We start from the raw sequence: 12,342 nt of genomic DNA, 5'->3' as shown, positions 1-12,342 counted from the left end.
CCCTCTCTACACTGGAGTTTGGCCCCTGGTGAACCCTCTGGGGGCAATGGTCTGTCCTTGCTTGCCCCACCCTGTGAAGGGAGTAGGAGGCGGGAGCAATGAGGCAGTTACTTACAAGGATGTTAGCATCATCAAGGATGATGGATGAGTTGGGATGGAAAAAAAGACAAAAAGCCGGGTGGAAAAGTCTTGGTAATTGGGCAGGATGAGCAGGAGAGTGAATGATGAGAATGGTAGATAATGTTATAGATGATTGAGATGAGATTCAACGAAGCAAAGGTGTTGTTGTTGTTGTTTATTCAAATCTAAGATTTTTTTCTTCTCCAAGGATTGATATCCAAATCATTTTTTAAAATTGTGGCTGAGAAATAGTTTAACAACTTGACTTGTTCTGGAGATCTAATATACAGCAATGGTGATGATAGCTAACAATACTGTTATGTATACTCATAATTTGCTAAAAGGATAGCTCCTAAATTCAATCTTCTTAACACACACAAACACAAAAATGATAACTATATGAGTTGATAGATGTTACTAGCTTGATTGTGGTGATTGTTTCACAATGTATACATATATCAAAACAACAAGCATATACCTTAAATAAATATAATTTTTATATGTCAATGATATCTCAACAAAACTGGTAAAAAAAAATATGGCCTGTAGGAAAATGGCTTTCAGAGGAAACGTCAGTGAATCTGGAAAGGTGGGCTGGAGACTGGAGGACTTTGTGTAACGTGTTCAAAGATGTGTATGATCACAAATACGTACATGTGGTCAAAACAAAAAAAGGAGGGGGTGAAAAATGACAATGTTCTGAATTAGGATTTCCTGCTCTAGAAAGGAGTGAAGCCTGCTTCTGAAACTAAGAGTAGCTGATCCAAGAGAAATTATTCTCCAAATGTTTGTGTACATATCTAAGAAATTAATAACTTTTTTATAGCAAGGGATTTATAGTTTTCCTTTGGACATATAAAATGAAAATAACTGTATTATCAGAAAAATTTTACTTATGTAAGTGACCCCTATTTAGCATTAGGGACTCAAAAGGTTTAGCAAGGGACACACCTTCTGTCAAAGATTCAGGAACAGAACTACTTCCTGGCATAGTGGAAAGTTCCATGGGAGTTAGTCTCCTACCCTGGCCCAAATATGGATCAAAGTGAACGGGAAAAGGGATTTCACTACTGTGTAGGAACATGGCATTTCTCTTTTAATTTTTTTAATGGACAAAAAAGAGCATCCTTGTGATTTCTCCCCAGTAAATCTTTTGGTTGTTACTGTTAAATTGGATGGCAAATACTCATGAAAGTAGCTGAGGACCGGAAAACATTCATGAAGAGGATTCACTCTGTGCAAGGTGGGCTTTATGAGGAGCCAGCAACTCTTGGCCATAACTTTGTACTCTTTTATTGGTCTCCTCAAAGCCACAGAGTCTCTCTGAATGCTACATTTGTAGACTTCTTAGGAGCTGGCCTGGACATATTCCATCGGACATAAGCATTTTACTTCTGCATTACCCAGGTCCTTTCCAAAGTTAAAGAAGGGATGTCCCTTTCCTTGATAAAGACGATTTCTACTGAGAGTCACTAATTATTTGTGTTTTTAAACTTAGTAGATTGCATCAATTGATTAGTTGAACCAATGGGTTGGAATTATCAAAGACAGTGGCATTTCAGGAAAAGTAACTGACTGTGATAGAACTAGTCTTAGACACAACTGGAAAGTGTAAATTTAGAAAGTGTAAATTCAGTCCTTTCTTCATTTTCTTTCTTGCTTTCTCTTCTCAAATCTCAAGTCCCATGACCTGAGTCCCCCACTGGCCTTCCAGAAAAACTCTGTGCTCTCAACTCATTATTTTTCCCTTCACCCTCCTCACCCATCCAAATTCTCAATGCGTTTGTGCCTGTTTCTCACTGACTTTTATAGAGAAAACCTTCCTGATGTACTAAATGACAGTGTGTTTATTATGTATCAAAAAAGGCTTTCAAATTAAGGTTAAACTGTGGGATAAGGGTTTGAGGGTAGGACTTCATGATATTGTATCCTTCAAGTCAGAATTTCTCAAACAATAGCATGCATCAGAATCACCTGTAGGACTGGCTTACAACACAGATTCCTGGGCTCCACCTCCAGATTTTCTGATTCATTAAGTCTCAGGTAGGGACTGAGATTCTGCATTGCTAAAAAGCTCCCAGGTGATGCCGTTGCTGCTGATGATCCAGGAACCACACCTTGAGACCCACTGCTTTAAACAATCTGAGTGACTGCCTAATTTTTCTAGACATCCAAATGCCATCATGAGCAGGATGCTGGCACATTCTACCCAAACATCTTGCTCAAAATTTGGGATTTTATATCTATTCATTCAATAGTAGAGAGTGATAAGCTACTCTTAGGAGAAAAATATAGCATTTGGAATAAGATTTGTATGTTGTCTGCTCTGCCACTGGCTGGAAGTTTCTTTAAAATCTCCGAACCTCCCTTTCATACTATAAAAAGTAGAACAGTAATAGATAACTAATGAGAACCTACTATATAGCATGGAGAACTCTACTTAATGCTCTGTGGTGACCTAAATGGGAAGGAAGTCCAAACAAGAGGGGACATATGGATATGTATAGCTGATTCACTTTGCTGTACAGTAGAAACTAACACAACATTGTAAAGCAACTATACTCCAATAAAAATTAATTTAAGAAAAAGTAGAACAATAGATCCAGTCTTTCAAGTTCATTGTGGGGCTCAAAACACGAAAGTATGTGAAGATGCTTGGTAAGTTATCAAGTGCTCTACAAATGGTACAGTTGTTCTAAAGAAAGTGGCTTCTCTGAGGTAGCTATTAAAAATGAAATGATGTAGGACCAAACCCTGTTTTCTGAACACTAGAGCTACCTGTGTTCCCTGTGTCACTAACAAAGCTAGCTTCCTCAAAACCTTTATGTCATAGGTAAAAAGAAATACTGTACTAAGTTTTGACATAAGGCTTTTTATGCTCTGGAGAGTCTCACACACAGTGCAGATCTTTTTAGAACAAAGGGAAGCTCTCTGGCATCCTACACGTTCCAGGAGGGGCCCTAGACCCCATCATGAAAGATCCATAAGAAAAACACCTGTACAATCTTTCTTAGAGTTGATATATTCAGAAAGCATTAGGATAGAGCTGCATGAACATGATTCATTGAATGTATCCCATTCCATTTTTTACTCCTCATCCTTCACATGGCATAATAATTAGGGGGAAAATATCTCCTGTGAATACAGCACACTGCCAAGCATTCCATTTGTTAGACTCAAATCTCATTCTTAAAATCTCTATGCTGCCCCCTCCCCTAGCACCTGAAAATATGCAGCTCTCAAAGGATACAGTCCCAGATCCTGGAACAGCTGGGAGGAGCCATTATTGTGTCCCCGTAACAATTCTCACACCCAGAGCTAAGACAGGAACAGACAGTATCTGCAGGGGACCATTTTAACCCCTTGAAGTCATTCCTTGCTGGCAGCAACCCTTGAAGAAGGCATAAGAGCTGCATATCAGGGGCTGGCCTTTTTTTTTTTTTCCTCAACTGGTGAGGTCCCTAACACTCAAAATTTTTCTTTCCCTAACATAGGAGCAAGTGAACACTCAGGTGCTGAATAAAGAGATACAGGATTCCATACAGAGCTGCAAAGAACTGAGGTGGGGTAGTGAACTACTCAACTCATGTGATGCCATGGCTTCACCCACCTTTTGACACACCAAATGAGATTTTACGTCCCAACATGCATAGGGAAAGCTCAGAAAATAAGGGAGGCAGTGGGAGAGGAGAAAGCTACAATTTCCCTTCTTGTATATTTCCTCATCAGAACCTCACCTTGCCCTCTGGGATTCTCTCTTTCAGAGGGGGCAACCCAAAGCATCCAGGGTCAAACAGTGATGGGTGTCCAAGATTACAGTCACCCTAGATAGCTCTGTGAGGTCAGCAGAGTTGGCGGGCGGGAGGTGGGATGGGGTCCACTATTCCTCCCAGCTTTTCTTTATTGACATTTTTTTCTCCCTCCTGAAGTTCTAAAGTGATTTAGATTTTTCCTCTCTACTCCTGCCACCACCCTCCTGTTCTCTGCAAATTCATTTGTGAATATTTTCTGATTATAACATGGCCTTAGAAGGTATGTTGGGAATGAAAGAGTAAGAGACATGATTTCTTTCCACCTTTAGTTCATTCATTAAGTCAATGAATACTTTGTGTACATCTACTATGTAAAAGCCATTCTTCCAGATACTAGGCATGTATCACTGAACAAAACAGAAAAAAACATTACTCCTGTCCTCTCAAAGTTTCTATTCTAGTGGATTTATAATCTGAAATTAAATCCAATCCTCAAATCTTCTTTTACACCGAAGTATAAGAGTGAAATGTGTTTATTTTCAAGAGGAATAAATCCTCAGAAGGCCAGTATTTCTCAAAGTGCCTTTTAAGGATCACCTCCATCAGAATCTCTTAACATCCTTGTCCAAACAAACATTAATGGGCTCCACATCAGGCCCACTCAGTTAAACTCTAGAGGGTGGGGTGCAGTAACTTGAACATTCTTAGCATGAATGTCCCCTAACCTTTGAGAGGATCTATGAAACTAAAGGCATTACGTTCAAATAGTGCAGGAGATTCAGTTCTTTTGTTCAAGTTAAAATTTGAGGTCTGCGCAAAAGAGATAAGCTCAAATGGTGGAGTTTCAGGCACCACCAGCTACAGCAGTGTTTCCTAAACTTCCTGATAAAATCATACAGAGGCACCTGTTAATATTGGAGTTTCCCAGACTCATTTCACACAGATTCAGATCTAGTGGATGTGGGGTAGGGCCACAGGTGATTCTTGGGTTAACAGTAAAATTTAGGAAGTACAGAGCTTCAGGATAAGATAGCAAATCAGGGACATCAGACCGGTTCCATGCTCAGGGAAAAATACCCAAGAGTGATATATTAGTCACTTTTATCTTTTCCTCCATTTAGTGACCGCTCTTCTAACATGGATTTGCCCTTTTTGCTTTTCCATTTTCTTTCTCTGCTGGATATGTCTTTAAAGCTCAGCTGTGTGAGCCCTGAGCTTGAAGGAACAAGCTTTTATCACAAGACTGTCAATGTTTATACCTATTACCCTGGCCAGTCCCCCGCTAGATCATTAGATCTTCAAGGGTGGGGACTAATCTTGTCAACCCAGTACCCGTCTAGGGCATCTCCTCAGTAGGTACTCAGTAAATATTTACTCAATACTGGCCTGGTTAATAGTATTCTGAAGGATTAGAAGGTATTTGGATCTAATTTAGACCACATTTTGCAATCCTCCTGTGGTCTTGCAGTCAGTTTTTCACCCTTCAGTAAATGAAGCATCAAGCATCAGTTTCTTAGCAGATCACCCTGATGTCTCCTCTCCTCCCTCCTCTCCAAGGACAACAGCAGAATAGAGCAAATGTGGACTGATGAATAGAGATCAGAGCTGCACTTGAAAGAGATTACACCTTTTGATTTCTTTTTTGGCTGCTGACATCAAGCTGGGTAACCACCGTTGCTGTGGCATTTTGGCATTAAATAAAAGTACACTATTTAAAGCAAATGCATTTATTTTGAATTTTTTGACATTTGAATAAAATCTAATTACCATCTTTTTTTCATTTTTATCAGTATGGCCCATTGAGGTTTAAAACTAAAAAACAGAGCATTTGTGGAAAATATATATGATTAAAGATGGATTAAAATATGTTAAGTAGGTTTAAAGAAAGTAAATACCAAAGAAATGTGGTGTGAATATATCCTCTTTGAAAATCGCTCTGTATGTCTTTTCTGAGCAGAAACTGTGGCTGAGCATAGTGAGCAGAGAGGCAGCTCAGATAAGAAGATAAGAGCAAAGACAGTTTGCAAGATGGGGAAAGTTGAAAGAAAACAGGATTTAGAGGCAACTAAACCCAGGAAAGAATCCAGGTTCTTATACAAAATGACCACATGATGCTGGGCATGTCTCCAACCTCTTGAACAATAGCAAAATGTCCCTAAAGGGATTTTTTAAAAGATTCATTGGAATAAATATGAGCAAGACTTGGCAACCCAAGTTTCCTCCCTCTTCACTGATGTGATGTCAGATATCATGAGTTGTAAACTTGTCAATTGGCACAGAAAATACAGCTAATATAGGCCATTAACACTGATTTCAGCTACGCAAGGTAAACAAATCCCTATCTCAGTTGAAACTAGTTCATCTCTTAAAGTTATCATACATGTTAAAACAAAAAGCAGAACAGAAGAAACGAGGAAAATAATTATATCACACAGGAGATTTTAAAATAGGTTCTGTGCCATTTTAAATTGAAGTTTAATTTGCATTTATCGCACTATTATGTCATTTGGAAACTAGGTCGACATTTCAGTAAATTTTGTGTAGCTGTAAAGTAGGATTTCTTACACAGACTGAAGAGTCTATTAATCACTACCCTGTGCCTTTGGGGTAAAAACTTCCCTACCTTTTTTCACACAGAAAAATCATTAATATTACCAACTACACAGTTTATTTAGATCTAGTGATGGCAACAAAATATTGCTAAATCCCAGACTTCTGCCCCAAATCCAATTTGATGCTTAGTTTATGTTAGTAGATGGCGGCAATAAATAGTCAAGAAGTTGTTCAAAACCACATAGGAAATCTGTTTCAGTCCAACCATCTATTCTGATATTTGTTATTTGGCAAAAAAAACACAAAAAACAACATAATTCTACCCAGTTTTCCCCATTTCTGTCTTCCTCTATATAGTGATAACACGTAGCATGGACAGAGGTGAGTACTGATTTGCAAAGATGAATGCTGAGGTGCTATGGGATGTAGACTTCGAAGAATTCACATGAATGCAGGGTGTTCCTAACATAAATTCAGTGAATGTTCAGCTCTAGTCTCTCTTTGGTAACAGATATATATTCCATCTTCATGTGTAAAACAGATTTTAAACAAGATTAACTGATTTATTATGAAGATCATTCATCTTCTGAAAAGAGATCTCATCCTTCTGAAAGCAGCATGTACAAATATGAAATCAAGGCATGCATCAGTTAAGAAAAAATATTTTAAAACATCCTACATGCCATTGAAAAGTAAAATCTTCCAGAAATTGGCCACATTAGAAATTACCTAGTTTGTATATGAAACATAAGAGCTAATTTAGGTGAAAGACTGACATCAACAAATGCAAAAGTAGCTCTATATTCAGAATGTGATTTCTAACTTGATAATGAAGCAGTGTATCTGCCCTTTATGCTACAAGGAAATTTGAAGCATGTCCTTGCTGAGGAAAGTGACAAAGGGAAGAAAGTAGAGACCTTTCAGCTAAATCTTTGCTTGATGTTATACTCTGTTAAAAAGTAAAAAAGTATTTTCTTATTTGTTAATACTTTATAATGATAAGCACAGAGTTGTTAAGAACTAAAAATACTATCAGGGACCAAGTGGGCTTTTTTTGGGCTGCTTTCTTGTATGTGAATCTTCTATAATTAAGTAGGAGAGTGAGAGGGTCTTAAAAGTACCAGGTGCCCCATAGGCAGGGGGGAAATAATTAAGAATTCTAACCCTTTAGCCAGAAATCAGAAAATAGATTGGAGACTTCTTATTAAACAACTATTTTAAGGATGGTACACCTATTTCTTACTCTCAGTTTCCTCCAACTCTGAATTTATTGTATGTTTTACCAAGGCAGATCTGGCTGTTGTTGATGGTGGCGGGCCAGGTTCTCTGGCTCTTTGGGGAGGCTCTGTGCTCATTATGTTGCTGCCTCTACTACCTCCTTACACAGATGATGAACCTGTATAAAGCTCTAACTGGGTAAACCCTAAATTCAATCCAGTAAAAAATGACAGTGGCTGAATTGGTGGTTATCTGACCTCATGGTCTCCGACCCTGTCATCCCAGATCGATCCCTCAGGCAGAGAAGTGGGTTAATTTCCCTCCCTCCTCCAGAAAGTGGCCGATGTGTGACTCCATGTGGCACACCCCAGCTTCGCCTTGGAAGCCAGAAAAAATCCTGGGGGGAAATTCATAAAACCACGGACAATGAAATAATTATATCCTAACGTTCTTTTTTCTTTCTTTTCTTGTTCCTATCAGTGCAGAATGAGGAATTTGTAGAAGTGACGGGCCTGGGCATTTGGAGTGTTACAGCATGTGAGGTAGCATGCAGGTTTTATGGTTTATGGATTTTACATGGGTGCTCCTGAAGGCAGGTGCCAGCTGTCACATCCCGTCCTCTGGCCCAGCAAAGTAGAAAAGGTGCCCAATTAGAGGGAAAGTTCACTTGGAGCACTCTGGGCACATTCATGAGTGACCGATGCCACAGCCACCTGTTGGGAAGCAGTTTTCCATGGACCACTCACGTTTCTGCCTGTCTTCTGAGCAGAGGCACTGAGAGTTTTGCCCTGAACTCTATTTTCAAGGATGTTTGTATAAGCAAATGGCCTTGTGGGACAGAGAAAGTGTCTCATACCTTGGTCAGAAGGCAGATTTGTTAGCTCTCCAGGACCATAAAGATAATGTCTTCCTTGGGGCAAAGCTTAGGCAGATTTGTTGGCAGTCCTCTGTAAAGGATTTTGGTTCCTCAGCTATGACACAGACCTATTGTGTGTGCACCATCCTCTGGGTCTCTACATATCAATCCAGTGGGACTTGGGAAACAAGGGGAACCAATGCAACTATGCAGTTCATGCTGCCTGCTGTGCAGTGGGTAATAAAGTCCTTTGTCTCTGACCCAGAAGTAGTTTATCTTCTGCCAACATCCATGAAAATACGGCAGACTAACTTGTCACCTGTAAGTAGGGTAAAATCTCACCACTGTGCACCCCCTCCCAAATAACTTTCCTATGGGTTGCTCTTGAAATATTCTGCAATCTGTCTTTTAAAAACTAGTTCAAGGACATTCACCCCAAATGCAGCAGGGTGAACATTTCTTAATCCTCCTCCAGATTGAGATAGGTTCACTAATTTTGAGTTTTTGCTGCTCAATCAGCCTTTAGATAAACTGGATGTGCTGTTCATCCTGCCAGCATCTTTTCCACATTGCCCATGATATAACCATGAGATTTCATCAGGATTCCTGATGAAATTAAGGTATACGATATCTATACATTCCCTCTGATCTGTCAGTCTAGATAGCTGAGGAATGATGATCTCTTATAATCTAATGCCACCTCCTGATAGCACTTCTTTTATAGCTGTATGTATACATGAACTCAGTGTACTCATGGCCCCCCAATACCCACAGAAGAATGATTCTAAGTTTATTATTTTAAATAGATGATTTCAATTATATAGACATGTTTTTGTTTTCCTAGTTCCTTTGTTTCTGATTTTGTATGTGTGTGTGTGTTCACATGAGTGTGTGTAAAGGAGCTTGAAACATCTTAGATAGGAACCTAATGGACCATATACATTAAAGTATCAGACAAGAGGTAGATGCTTCTGTTAACTTTGACACAGGTAGTTTGGATGACCTTGGTCAAGTCATTTAATCTCTGAGGGCCTCTGTCTGCTCACATGAACAGGCTGGATTAAATTATTTTACCAGAAACTCTAAAAGTATATGAAACTATAATATTTACCTTTTTTGCTAAATATAATCAGTAATATATTGAGAATTCTTCAGAAACAGGATTCTAGATCACATCTGGTAGTTAAAATCTTCCCATGGGCAATGAATAGGCAATGAAGATGATCACCCAAGGCAAAAGATTCTGAAAAGTAGCCGTAGACTCATATATGACATGGGATTTCCCTAGCTTCGTCATGGATATTAGGTTCTAATTTTTAAGTACTTTCCTGTATTATCTGATTACCTCTAACAGATGATGTAAGATATTTATTTGGTTATGATGTATTTCCTTGGAGAGTGGACCACTGTATTGTTCCATATCATTGATTAAAATAAATGATAACATAAGGGTTGCATCAGGGGCTAAGTATTTTTGTAGAGAGATTGCATTCAGCTTCCTTCGTCATACATGAAAAATTATTATACCCAGGGGGAGCCTAGGCAGATCTGTACAAGTTTTGCTTTAATGCTTTTTTTGCGGTACTAAGCTTCTGTGATGTCCCCAAATCCCCTCCCATTTGGGCTGTATTGTGACCCCAGCACTGTGTCAAAAGATCGCCTATCTTTACACCTCCTGCTCAAAATGTGTTGTCTTTTCCAAGGATTCTTATTGTTCAAGATTCACTGATGACCAAAGTGACTGTTGATGAGGTAACTAAAGTTGAAGATGGAATTAAGATTTCTAATCAGCTGACTTTAAAACAGGGAGATTATCCTGGTGAGGCCAGTGTAATCACAGGCATCCTTTAAAGTGGAAGGAGGAGGCAGAGAGGTCAGTTCTGTGATGTGAGAAAGACGTGGCTGGTCTTTGCGGGCCTTGAAGCTGGAGGAAGGATACGATAAGCCAAGGAATGCAGTGGCCTCTAGAAACTGGAAGAGGCAAGGAAGTAGATTCTCCCCTAGAAACTCCAGAAGGAAATGCACCCATGCTAACACCCTATTTCAGTCCAGTGAGATCTTCGTTGGACTTTCAACCTACAGGACTGTGAGATAATAAATCTGGTTGTTTTGAGCCACTAAGTTTGTAATAATTCATTACAGTAGCAATAGAAAACTAAAACAGCATCTGTTCTCACTTCATCTGGTTCATGTTTGTGTATTTCAATGTGAAGTACTATCCTGCACTCCCCTCTCATCCCCACTGCATGCAATCACGATGCCTTGACCTCCTCTGGCCAAGGGAGAACATGTGACCTAAGACAGGCCCATCAGAGCCTATCTCCCTAAAATTTAAAACTTGACCAAAGAAACAGAAGGATAGAAAGTAGCAACGTTGCATTTACCCTTAAAGACATTGTTCCTGTTCCCCAGCTCCCCACAGCTCCCCAGTTTTGCCCTTCTGAGTCCAAGTTTGGTACAATTTATTCAATATTTTTACCTATACCATGTTCTTCCAACAAATATCCTTTGCACTGAATATTCTTTTGGTTGAATCTGTAACACTTGAATTGACAAACACTCCCAGGTAATTTATTTGTATTTTCATTTATTCATTCATTTTCATTCAACTTCTACTATGTGCCAGACAGTCTTCTCGAGACAAGAAGAGAACTCGAAGGAGTAATTCCTGTGGTGGAAATTTCAAATACTAGATTCTATATTTTGAGTAAGGGAGGAAGGAAAGTTTACAATACGTAGGTGGTTATGTCTGAGGTGTTTGTATAGAAATTGAGTTACGGGAAAGAATATAAAGAGCAAGGCATCAGCCCCTAGAACAGTACCTGAAGCACAGTGAACACACAACTGTTTGTTCAATGAATGGATCAAGATAATGGTATTACAATTTAGGACATGGTGCTGGGCATAATTAAGGCAAGGCAAAAGAAAAAAAGCTCAAAGCCAATAAAAAAATGATTAAACTGTGTATAAAGTAGGATTTACCAACCATTTCTCTTTGATCTGAGAAGATTTCAGGAAGAACAGGGAGGAGTGAAAAGCAGAAATGCAGGAGATGAATTTATTGAAAACGCTAATAAAGAAGAAGTGCAGGTTTCCCATGCTATCTGAAAGTAGAGTGTTCCTATGAAAACTTTTGTAAACCAAAAGGTGTTAAGTGAAGAAGCAATTATAATAGGACACATCTTGCTAAGGATGCACAGAATAAATCAAGATAAAGCACACATGCTCACAGACACAGTTGAAGCTCTGGAGGCTTGATGCTGAGATGACGAGTGCAGTTCCTGGGAAGGAGCTTGGCAGGGCCACTCTTGCTGCTTTGGGTGTGCACTGCCTCTGTAATGGATCCCTGCAAAACTAACGGTGAATGCTGTTTTTGCTGTTGGCCTTTTTTCATAGAAGCAAAAATCATCTTAGGATATCTTTGGGCTAGTGAAAAAACAGGTACTGATGTAGGTCTTTTGTAAAAGCAAAGTGGCATAAAGCGAACTTTTGAAAAGCAGGGGTTACCTGTACTCAGTGATTACAGATTTTACTGAAATGTGGCCCAAAGCATCTATGGCATTCTCAGCCTTCTTGAAGAAAATAACAAAATAATTTTTAAAACTGGAAAGTTTTTGCCTCGACTACAGAATCCACATATACAAAATAAAAACTTTCCCTCAGCTTTTTATTTTGGAAAAATGTCAAATACATGGAAAAGTTGCAAAAATAATAAAATAAACACACATGTATTTTTTACCTAGATTGTTAATATCTTGCCCAATTTCTGCCTCTGTCTCTGCCTATACACACATACACACACACACACACACACACAAACACATACTATATATATATATATAT

This window comes from Kogia breviceps, chromosome X (assembly GCF_026419965.1).
Source record: "Kogia breviceps isolate mKogBre1 chromosome X, mKogBre1 haplotype 1, whole genome shotgun sequence".
Lineage (NCBI taxonomy): Eukaryota > Metazoa > Chordata > Mammalia > Artiodactyla > Physeteridae > Kogia > Kogia breviceps.
The sequence above is the reverse complement of the archived record's forward strand: the minus strand, read 5'-3'. Positions refer to the sequence as shown.